Source organism: Nuphar pumila, chromosome 12 (genome assembly GCF_984573655.1).
Source record: "Nuphar pumila chromosome 12, dmNupPumi1.hap1.1, whole genome shotgun sequence".
Taxonomy (NCBI): Eukaryota; Viridiplantae; Streptophyta; class Magnoliopsida; order Nymphaeales; family Nymphaeaceae; genus Nuphar; species Nuphar pumila.
The window spans coordinates 24,011,680-24,022,947 of record NC_143260.1 but is presented as its reverse complement, the minus strand read 5'-3'; positions in this window follow the sequence as shown (position 1 = coordinate 24,022,947).

Below are 11,268 nucleotides of genomic sequence, written 5' to 3'. Positions count from 1 at the left end.
ATAGTTCACCATTGAACTTAAGCATATATCGCATGCTTTCAAAATTTCAGATCACGTGGCATTTCAATCATATCATGCAAAAGCCTATTATCCTATGTATCATATCATTGCCACCAGGAACATGACATTTTCCAAATTTAACCTCGAAGCATGAGTTTTATACCATGTGCTCATTTATATATCGAAAATCAACTAAACCTTAAGATACGTAACTTCTACTTAGTTCGAGTTATGCAGATAGGATTCCAATCATCTATGTTTATGAGACATTCAGATCAATTCTTCATTTCATGTGCATTGATAATTCTTACATCAAATCACATTCAATTCTTTCGACATGAAATACACGCACATATCTACTAAGAAATTTAGTCAAGTGTCCCTAATACACACATCAATCATGCTATACGAGTATGATAGATCCATCCAGTCAATCATAATACGGTCATCTACAATGAAACAATGCAGGTGTAGTACATGATCCACCTAGTAGGTTGACACTAATGATTTGTTGGCGTGATAAGTCGACAACATAAACGCTAATCATTTGTAGAAGTGATGTGTCATTCACCTAATAGGTCAAAATTGATCAATTGTAAACGTGAATTTACTTATATGCTAATATGAGCATCACAAAAGAACAAGTAACATGACCAATAACAAAACAAAACAAAATAAATTATACTCACAGAGCGCTTGCAGGGTGTGGCACGACCGTGATCTTTGATTTATTGTTCCCAGGCTCTGATACCATTTGTAACGCCCCGAAATTTTAACCCAAATTTAAGAGGATTTTTTTTTTTTACAGTAGAAACAAGAAATAATATAGGGTTAAGTATTTCGAGACATTACGGTGGAGAGAAAACCCAACACATTTATTTCATTTCAATATCAATGAAAATAATCAGAGTTAAAATCATAAAAGGAACCAAAGCGATCTCTGGAACAATAAATCCAAAAATCTCAATCCGATGCCTCATCCCGCAGCTGCTCATAAACCATATTCTTTACCTGAAAAAAATAGTAAATTGATTGGAATTAGACTAACACGTCCAAGTAGGAAAACTGTAACTCTTAATGCAGGTATATCATGAGTCCAGTATGAGATGTGGGTGTCATGGGTGATTTTCAACATATACATAAGCAAGTAAGCAACAACAAAAATCAACAGTCATATACAGGAGAAGGTAAACGATTATGCAATAACAATAACTGAGCAGGTAAGGCATAATATGCAACATTAATAAGCAAGTGAGGTAGGCGATGCAACAACAATAACAATAACATGCATAACTTTCATGTAATAGTTCAATCACCTTGTATTTACCCATTTCCGAATTTCAGATCATTACAATTTCACAATATAAAGCATACTGAAAAATATGCAAATGTCTCTTTAATGACTCTATCACAGTGATACCTAACTGTTCTAATTGATGTTTATCTTTTCTTATCCCATGGGTACACGTGGGCCAAGACAACCATCTCAGAAGAAAACGTTCGGGGGTATACTATTCAAGGGTATTTTATTAACCCGAACATTTTAACTGAGACTGAAATCCCAAGGGAGCGGTCAGTGACCGAGAGAAACTCCCAAAGGCCAAAAACCAAAACAGGATGCATCCCTAACTTCTGCAGAAGAACAAAGAGCTACCACCTAGGACATATTGGTAGTCCGGGTCCCCCAACTCCGAGGACTGGGGACCATCGAGTCACTTTAGCTCGAAACAGTAAAACACGTCCCCGGAGTTTTGTACCACCTACCCTCTCCAAGGTAAGCCCGAATCTGAGTGGGTTAATCTTTTCATTTAATTATGTTTCCGAAGTATGGGGCATTTCCCCAACTTCCTTCTACTATCATAGCAGTAGAATTCCCAACCTTAGTCATTTTACCAAGGGGTATTAACCAGTCCCAATCCTTTGTCATATTGATTTCATAACCCACCCAAAGTGCTCCGGTGCCTTTAAACCAGTCAAGAACGAATGCCCCAGTGCCTTTAAACCAGTCGGGCAACAATATTATATTTAAGTTTCTTATCAGTATTATGATCATTGTTCTAATTGCTTCGGTACCTTTAAACTGTAAAGTACCAAGACCCCGGTACCTTTAAACTAGTCGGTCGCACAACCTTTATGATTAAGTTTTCATCATTTTTCTTGCCATAATACAAAGGCTAATAGCCCAAATACCCGTATCGGGTATTCAACCCATATTGCCCATTAGGTAGGGTTTTCTCCAAGTGTCTGCCTCGCGGAAAGGTACATGTCCATATGTCACTAAGTGCATCATCATATGTTTGGAACCAATATAACCTCATTCCTCAACACAGTTAACATGCTGCATACAAGCAATTCAAATCATACATTTTCTAGCAAAAGGCAGTAGAAGCACATGGCATTTCATATAAATCAGTCACAACACTAGAGAAACATATGGAGCCCAACATCAACTAAGTACAACAGGAATATTTTGTCATATACATTCCAAGTTTACATGATTTCATGACTCTAACCTCAGAGACACTTTGGGATAGAAACTTTCCGTGTGGGATATAATTTCAATAAGCATGCACTCACCTGTTTCCAATGTAATATCCTACTAGATTAGGTTACATTTCATATGCTCCAGCATATTGAACAACGACATATTTAATAGCATATTGCAATATCAACAGAACAAGACATACAGGAGAATGTATCTCAAATATCCACAAATAGGAGAAGTAAACGAACTGGTGTAACCTAATACAAAACCCATAGTCAATGTTACTGTAATCGAGTGAAGTCACTTTCTATTGTTTCAAGAAAAATCAGGTATGTGAAAGCAATGGTTCAACAAAAAAAATCCGAATGGTAAAAGTAGGTCATATTGTTGCACTAAAATCAGTGTTGTGCCTACGGTTTGACTATATTTAACCAGAGGATAACCAGGTATGCTGGTCCAAGTATCACAGGGTATAATAATCAGAATATAATGGGGTATACATGTAATATTAACTGATCAGCATATCACCTGGTGATCCATTAACATGAACTGGTAAGCATGTACCAATGTATGCAGTTAATACTAACTTATTAACGAGGCATGCTGTTAATCATAATTTTGTTTTTCATAACCATGTTACGATTTCTTTCAAAATGAGATAGACACAATCGGCCAACCTAAACATGCTATATTTTACAAAATGAAACAGTCAAAATCGGTTATTGGGAATTAATATAATCAGGTTGTATATTTTTTTTTTGAACAAAACATATGTTATTGGCCAACATAGATTTATCATACTCAGGTTACAATTTACAGAATAGAACATACCCATCAGGCTATGTTTTATAAAATGAAACAGTCGAAATCGGCTAATGGAAGTTAACATAATCAGGTTATATTTTTCAGAAGAAAACACATGTTATTGGCCACATCGATTTATCATACTCAGGTTACAATTTACCGAATAGAACATACCCATCAGGCTATGTTTTACAAAAATGAAACAGTCGAAATCGGCTAATGGAAATTAACATAATCAGGTTATATTTTTCAGAAGAAAACACATGTTATTGGCCAACATAGACTTATCATACTCAGGTTACAATTTACCGAATAGAACATACCCATCAGGCTATGTTTTACAAAAATGAAACAGTCGAAATCGGCTAATGGAAATTAACATAATCAGGTTATATTTTTCAGAAGAAAACACATGTTATTGGCCAACATAGATTTATCATACTCAGGTTACAATTTACCGAATAGAACATACACAATACACATTCCTTTCCACCAAAACTAGCAGTGAACCCCCCCAAAAAAAAATCTGGGATTATCCGAATGCTACAGCTGAAAATCCTCGGATCTAAGTTATCCCATGCTACCATCGGAAACCCCCAAAATCTGGGGTTACCACGAAATTTCCCCAAATCAAAATGTTGCAGCTGCCGAAAATCCCATTCACCCACTTTGGGTTTTCCGGTAGCCAAGAACCCCATCAGGATCAATTGAACCTGCGATAATAGGTTTTCCCTTTCACCCCCATGACAGACCCAATTCCCAACCAAACCCAATCCATAACCCAGCAAGAAAAGCTACTGAGTTCCTACCTTGTCCGGCGAGAGGGAGGAGGCTGATGCTGTTGGGGGTCGCTGGCAAGGCTATCGGAGAAGGGAACGTCGGCCGACAGTGACACTTGGTCGCGGGTCGCCGATGGGGACTGTCGTTGTCGGCGGCGGCTGTCGAGGAAGGATCGTGCAAGGCTCGTTGGAGATGCAGCAAGGAGGGGGACGAGAGAGAAAGTGAAGGAGGAGGAGAGGGGCTGCGAGGTGAGGCCCCCTCTCCCCTGCGTGTTTTTTTTTAAAACACACGGGGTGCCTTTCAGGAAACCTGAAAAAGGGTTTCCCCTTCCTCTTTTTTTTCGTAACGGAAGAGTGCGGCGCATGAGGGGAAAAGAACTCTCGCCCCTCAGCTTTAACCCTAACGGGTTCGGGTCGGGTCCGGATCCGACCAGGGTTCGTTTTTTTTTTCGCGTAACATGCTCGGGGCACAGCTTGGGATCGGGTCCGTGACCCACAATCCGGCTGCGGTGTGTAACTGTGGTTTGCCTACAGTTTGGGTCTGCAATTTGAACCCATACGGATCCAACTGCGGATCCAAGTATATATTTATACTTGGTATTATTATTACTATTTTTATATATATATATATATATATATATATATATATATATATATATATATATATATATATACACCCCAATCGGGTACGGTTTCGGTTTGGCCACCACTGAGACCCGCAACCCAAATCTTTAATGAAACCACCCAGTTGGGCAATTTGGATATGTCTAAGGATTCAAAATATTACAAGCTTTAAAATATTATTTTCTTAATACATTTGGTTTATTCTTCGATACGATCTTGTGGGTCTTTCATAGGTTAATATAAATCCATTTACGTTAACCAAAAATTGACATAACTTAATATGGATCCAGGATCCATTGTGCTTCGTAAATCCTTTTAATAAATCTGGATCCAGAAATCTGAAGTTTTAATTATATGATTTGGAACTATGGATCCAACTAAATATACATTGATCTCTATGGTTTCAATACAAGGATCCATATATATATTGAAATTCTGATATCGAAGATCCAAATGCAATATTGTGGATCCGAACATCGCCTTAAGCTATACCAGTTCTAACTAAAGTGTTGTAGAAATTTTCTCATTAAAATCCGATTTACTTCAAGGATCCAAATAGGTTATCCAAGATCCAAATTCGAATAAATAATTAAAACAATAAAATATTCGTGTATCACCTTAATGACTTAAAATCTAAATTTATTTATCTAATAAAAATCGTGGGTATTACATCCTTTCCCCCTAAAAAGAATTTCGTCCTCGAAATTTCATTGTACAAATGCCGTAGAGATCGTAGTCTGAGGGAGTTGTTATCGACAAGGATGCACATATATGTGCAAACTCCCAACATATATCCCAACATATAAGGAGCAGGACAACGCACAATGAGTTTCTAAGAGACGTTTGGTGCTAAAAGTCGGTCTCATCAAAATTCGTACATGATTTCATTGATGGCAAAATTTGTACTGAATCACTAGAAACTCTTACCCTGAGGCAGTTAGAGTGTATGTTCACTACTTCCTACTTGTTTTAGTCACGGATAATAGACATGACCTGCTATTCCTTTAGCTTGTTCTAGATTATTGGATGAAATTTTCTTTATTTTATCATAACCACGTCGTTGTTTTTGTCTTTGCTATTTCTAATAGACTTTTTATCCTGACTAACCTCCACTAATTCCTATTTCTCAAGGCTTTTCGCGACTATTTGTCTCCGATCGAGATTTCACTCGAGACATAATTCTCTCACAGAATGGCTCATATATCCACGAAAGACATAAACATAACATTGTATCAAGATCTAAAATCAATAATAATCCAATTCTGCTATTACTAAAGCCAATGCTATATCAATCAATCTCAGCAAGTTATCCCAATTTACCATAACTTTTTATTATTTAAAGATTAACAAAATCCACGTCGGATCACCTGGTCTAGGAAATGCACAACCTCACACGGAATTACCGCCCTAAATGGTAAACCTGGTCTTGGACAATACACTTCCTCACAGGAATCTACCGTCTTTGCGGCTACCCGTTCTTGGACAATGTATTACCTCACAAAGATCTACCGCTCTAACCGGATTACCTGATCTTGGTCATACACACCCTCACAGATAATCCTTTATGGAAAAGGTCCTCAACTGGTTCCAAGATAGTGATACCAGAAATGACCGTTATCAAGATCGATAGCCACCAATATGGACTCAAGCATATATATCATCAATATGCATCATTACTTCATTCGACATTAAAAAGCATGAAATCACACCTTTCACTAATAAGGTTTCAGGAATCATAGTTCACCATTGAACTTAAGCATATATCGCATGCTTTCAAAATTTCAGATCACGTGGCATTTCAATCATATCATGCAAAAGCCTATTATCCTATGTATCATATCATTGCCACCAGGAACATGACATTTTCCAAATTTAACCTCGAAGCATGAGTTTTATACCATGTGCTCATTTATATATCGAAAATCAACTAAACCTTAAGATACGTAACTTCTACTTAGTTCGAGTTATGCAGATAGGATTCCAATCATCTATGTTTATGAGACATTCAGATCAATTCTTCATTTCATGTGCATTGATAATTCTTACATCAAATCACATTCAATTCTTTCGACATGAAATACACGCACATATCTACTAAGAAATTTAGTCAAGTGTCCCTAATACACACATCAATCATGCTATACGAGTATGATAGATCCATCCAGTCAATCATAATACGGTCATCTACAATGAAACAATGCAGGTGTAGTACATGATCCACCTAGTAGGTTGACACTAATGATTTGTTGGCGTGATAAGTCGACAACATAAACGCTAATCATTTGTAGAAGTGATGTGTCATTCACCTAATAGGTCAAAATTGATCAATTGTAAACGTGAATTTACTTATATGCTAATATGAGCATCACAAAAGAACAAGTAACATGACCAATAACAAAACAAAACAAAATAAATTATACTCACAGAGCGCTTGCAGGGTGTGGCACGACCGTGATCTTTGATTTATTGTTCCCAGGCTCTGATACCATTTGTAACGCCCCGAAATTTTAACCCAAATTTAAGAGGATTTTTTTTTTTTACAGTAGAAACAAGAAATAATATAGGGTTAAGTATTTCGAGACATTACGGTGGAGAGAAAACCCAACACATTTATTTCATTTCAATATCAATGAAAATAATCAGAGTTAAAATCATAAAAGGAACCAAAGCGATCTCTGGAACAATAAATCCAAAAATCTCAATCCGATGCCTCATCCCGCAGCTGCTCATAAACCATATTCTTTACCTGAAAAAAATAGTAAATTGATTGGAATTAGACTAACACGTCCAAGTAGGAAAACTGTAACTCTTAATGCAGGTATATCATGAGTCCAGTATGAGATGTGGGTGTCATGGGTGATTTTCAACATATACATAAGCAAGTAAGCAACAACAAAAATCAACAGTCATATACAGGAGAAGGTAAACGATTATGCAATAACAATAACTGAGCAGGTAAGGCATAATATGCAACATTAATAAGCAAGTGAGGTAGGCGATGCAACAACAATAACAATAACATGCATAACTTTCATGTAATAGTTCAATCACCTTGTATTTACCTATTTCCGAATTTCAGATCATTACAATTTCACAATATAAAGCATACTGAAAAATATGCAAATGTCTCTTTAATGACTCTATCACAGTGATACCTAACTGTTCTAATTGATGTTTATCTTTTCTTATCCCATGGGTACACGTGGGCCAAGACAACCATCTCAGAAGAAAACGTTCGGGGGTATACTATTCAAGGGTATTTTATTAACCCGAACATTTTAACTGAGACTGAAATCCCAAGGGAGCGGTCAGTGACCGAGAGAAACTCCCAAAGGCCAAAAACCAAAACAGGATGCATCCCTAACTTCTGCAGAAGAACAAAGAGCTACCACCTAGGACATATTGGTAGTCCGGGTCCCCCAACTCCGAGGACTGGGGACCATCGAGTCACTTTAGCTCGAAACAGTAAAACACGTCCCCGGAGTTTTGTACCACCTACCCTCTCCAAGGTAAGCCCGAATCTGAGTGGGTTAATCTTTTCATTTAATTATGTTTCCGAAGTATGGGGCATTTCCCCAACTTCCTTCTACTATCATAGCAGTAGAATTCCCAACCTTAGTCATTTTACCAAGGGGTATTAACCAGTCCCAATCCTTTGTCATATTGATTTCATAACCCACCCAAAGTGCTCCGGTGCCTTTAAACCAGTCAAGAACGAATGCCCCAGTGCCTTTAAACCAGTCGGGCAACAATATTATATTTAAGTTTCTTATCAGTATTATGATCATTGTTCTAATTGCTTCGGTACCTTTAAACTGTAAAGTACCAAGACCCCGGTACCTTTAAACTAGTCGGTCGCACAACCTTTATGATTAAGTTTTCATCATTTTTCTTGCCATAATACAAAGGCTAATAGCCCAAATACCCGTATTGGGTATTCAACCCATATTGCCCATTAGGTAGGGTTTTCTCCAAGTGTCTGCCTCGCGGAAAGGTACATGTCCATATGTCACTAAGTGCATCATCATATGTTTGGAACCAATATAACCTCATTCCTCAACACAGTTAACATGCTGCATACAAGCAATTCAAATCATACATTTTCTAGCAAAAGGCAGTAGAAGCACATGGCATTTCATATAAATCAGTCACAACACTAGAGAAACATATGGAGCCCAACATCAACTAAGTACAACAGGAATATTTTGTCATATACATTCCAAGTTTACATGATTTCATGACTCTAACCTCAGAGACACTTTGGGATAGAAACTTTCCGTGTGGGATATAATTTCAATAAGCATGCACTCACCTGTTTCCAATGTAATATCCTACTAGATTAGGTTACATTTCATATGCTCCAGCATATTGAACAACGACATATTTAATAGCATATTGCAATATCAACAGAACAAGACATACAGGAGAATGTATCTCAAATATCCACAAATAGGAGAAGTAAACGAACTGGTGTAACCTAATACAAAACCCATAGTCAATGTTACTGTAATCGAGTGAAGTCACTTTCTATTGTTTCAAGAAAAATCAGGTATGTGAAAGCAATGGTTCAACAAAAAAAATCCGAATGGTAAAAGTAGGTCATATTGTTGCACTAAAATCAGTGTTGTGCCTACGGTTTGACTATATTTAACCAGAGGATAACCAGGTATGCTGGTCCAAGTATCACAGGGTATAATAATCAGAATATAATGGGGTATACATGTAATATTAACTGATCAGCATATCACCTGGTGATCCATTAACATGAACTGGTAAGCATGTACCAATGTATGCAGTTAATACTAACTTATTAACGAGGCATGCTGTTAATCATAATTTTGTTTTTCATAACCATGTTACGATTTCTTTCAAAATGAGATAGACACAATCGGCCAACCTAAACATGCTATATTTTACAAAATGAAACAGTCAAAATCGGTTATTGGGAATTAATATAATCAGGTTGTATATTTTTTTTTTGAACAAAACATATGTTATTGGCCAACATAGATTTATCATACTCAGGTTACAATTTACAGAATAGAACATACCCATCAGGCTATGTTTTATAAAATGAAACAGTCGAAATCGGCTAATGGAAGTTAACATAATCAGGTTATATTTTTCAGAAGAAAACACATGTTATTGGCCACATCGATTTATCATACTCAGGTTACAATTTACCGAATAGAACATACCCATCAGGCTATGTTTTACAAAAATGAAACAGTCGAAATCGGCTAATGGAAATTAACATAATCAGGTTATATTTTTCAGAAGAAAACACATGTTATTGGCCAACATAGACTTATCATACGAAGGTTACAATTTACCGAATAGAACATACCCATCAGGCTATGTTTTACAAAAATGAAACAGTCGAAATCGGCTAATGAAAATTAACATAATCAGGTTATATTTTTCAGAAGAAAACACATGTTATTGGCCAACATAGATTTATCATACTCAGGTTACAATTTACCGAATAGAACATACACAATACACATTCCTTTCCACCAAAACTAGCAGTGAACCCCCCAAAAAAAAAATCTGGGATTATCCGAATGCTACAGCTGAAAATCCTCGGATCTAAGTTATCCCATGCTACCATCGGAAACCCCCAAAATCTGGGGTTACCACGAAATTTCCCCAAATCAAAATGTTGCAGCTGCCGAAAATCCCATTCACCCACTTTGGGTTTTCCGGTAGCCAAGAACCCCATCAGGATCAATTGAACCTGCGATAATAGGTTTTCCCTTTCACCCCCATGACAGACCCAATTCCCAACCAAACCCAATCCATAACCCAGCAAGAAAAGCTACTGAGTTCCTACCTTGTCCGGCGAGAGGGAGGAGGCTGATGCTGTTGGGGGTCGCTGGCAAGGCTATCGGAGAAGGGAACGTCGGCCGACAGTGACACTTGGTCGCGGGTCGCCGATGGGGACTGTCGTTGTCGGCGGCGGCTGTCGAGGAAGGATCGTGCAAGGCTCGTTGGAGATGCAGCAAGGAGGGGGACGAGAGAGAAAGTGAAGGAGGAGGAGAGGGGCTGCGAGGTGAGGCCCCCTCTCCCCTGCGTGTTTTTTTTTAAAACACACGGGGTGCCTTTCAGGAAACCTGAAAAAGGGTTTCCCCTTCCTCTTTTTTTTCGTAACGGAAGAGTGCGGCGCATGAGGGGAAAAGAACTCTCGCCCCTCAGCTTTAACCCTAACGGGTTCGGGTCGGGTCCGGATCCGACCAGGGTTCGTTTTTTTTTTCGCGTAACATGCTCGGGGCACAGCTTGGGATCGGGTCCGTGACCCACAATCCGGCTGCGGTGTGTAACTGTGGTTTGCCTACAGTTTGGGTCTGCAATTTGAACCCATACGGATCCAACTGCGGATCCAAGTATATATTTATACTTGGTATTATTATTACTATTTTTATATATATATATATATATATATATATATATATATATATATATATATATATATATATATATATATATATATATATATATATATATATATATATATATATATATATATATATATATTACACCCCAATCGGGTACGGTTTCGGTTTGGCCACCACTGAG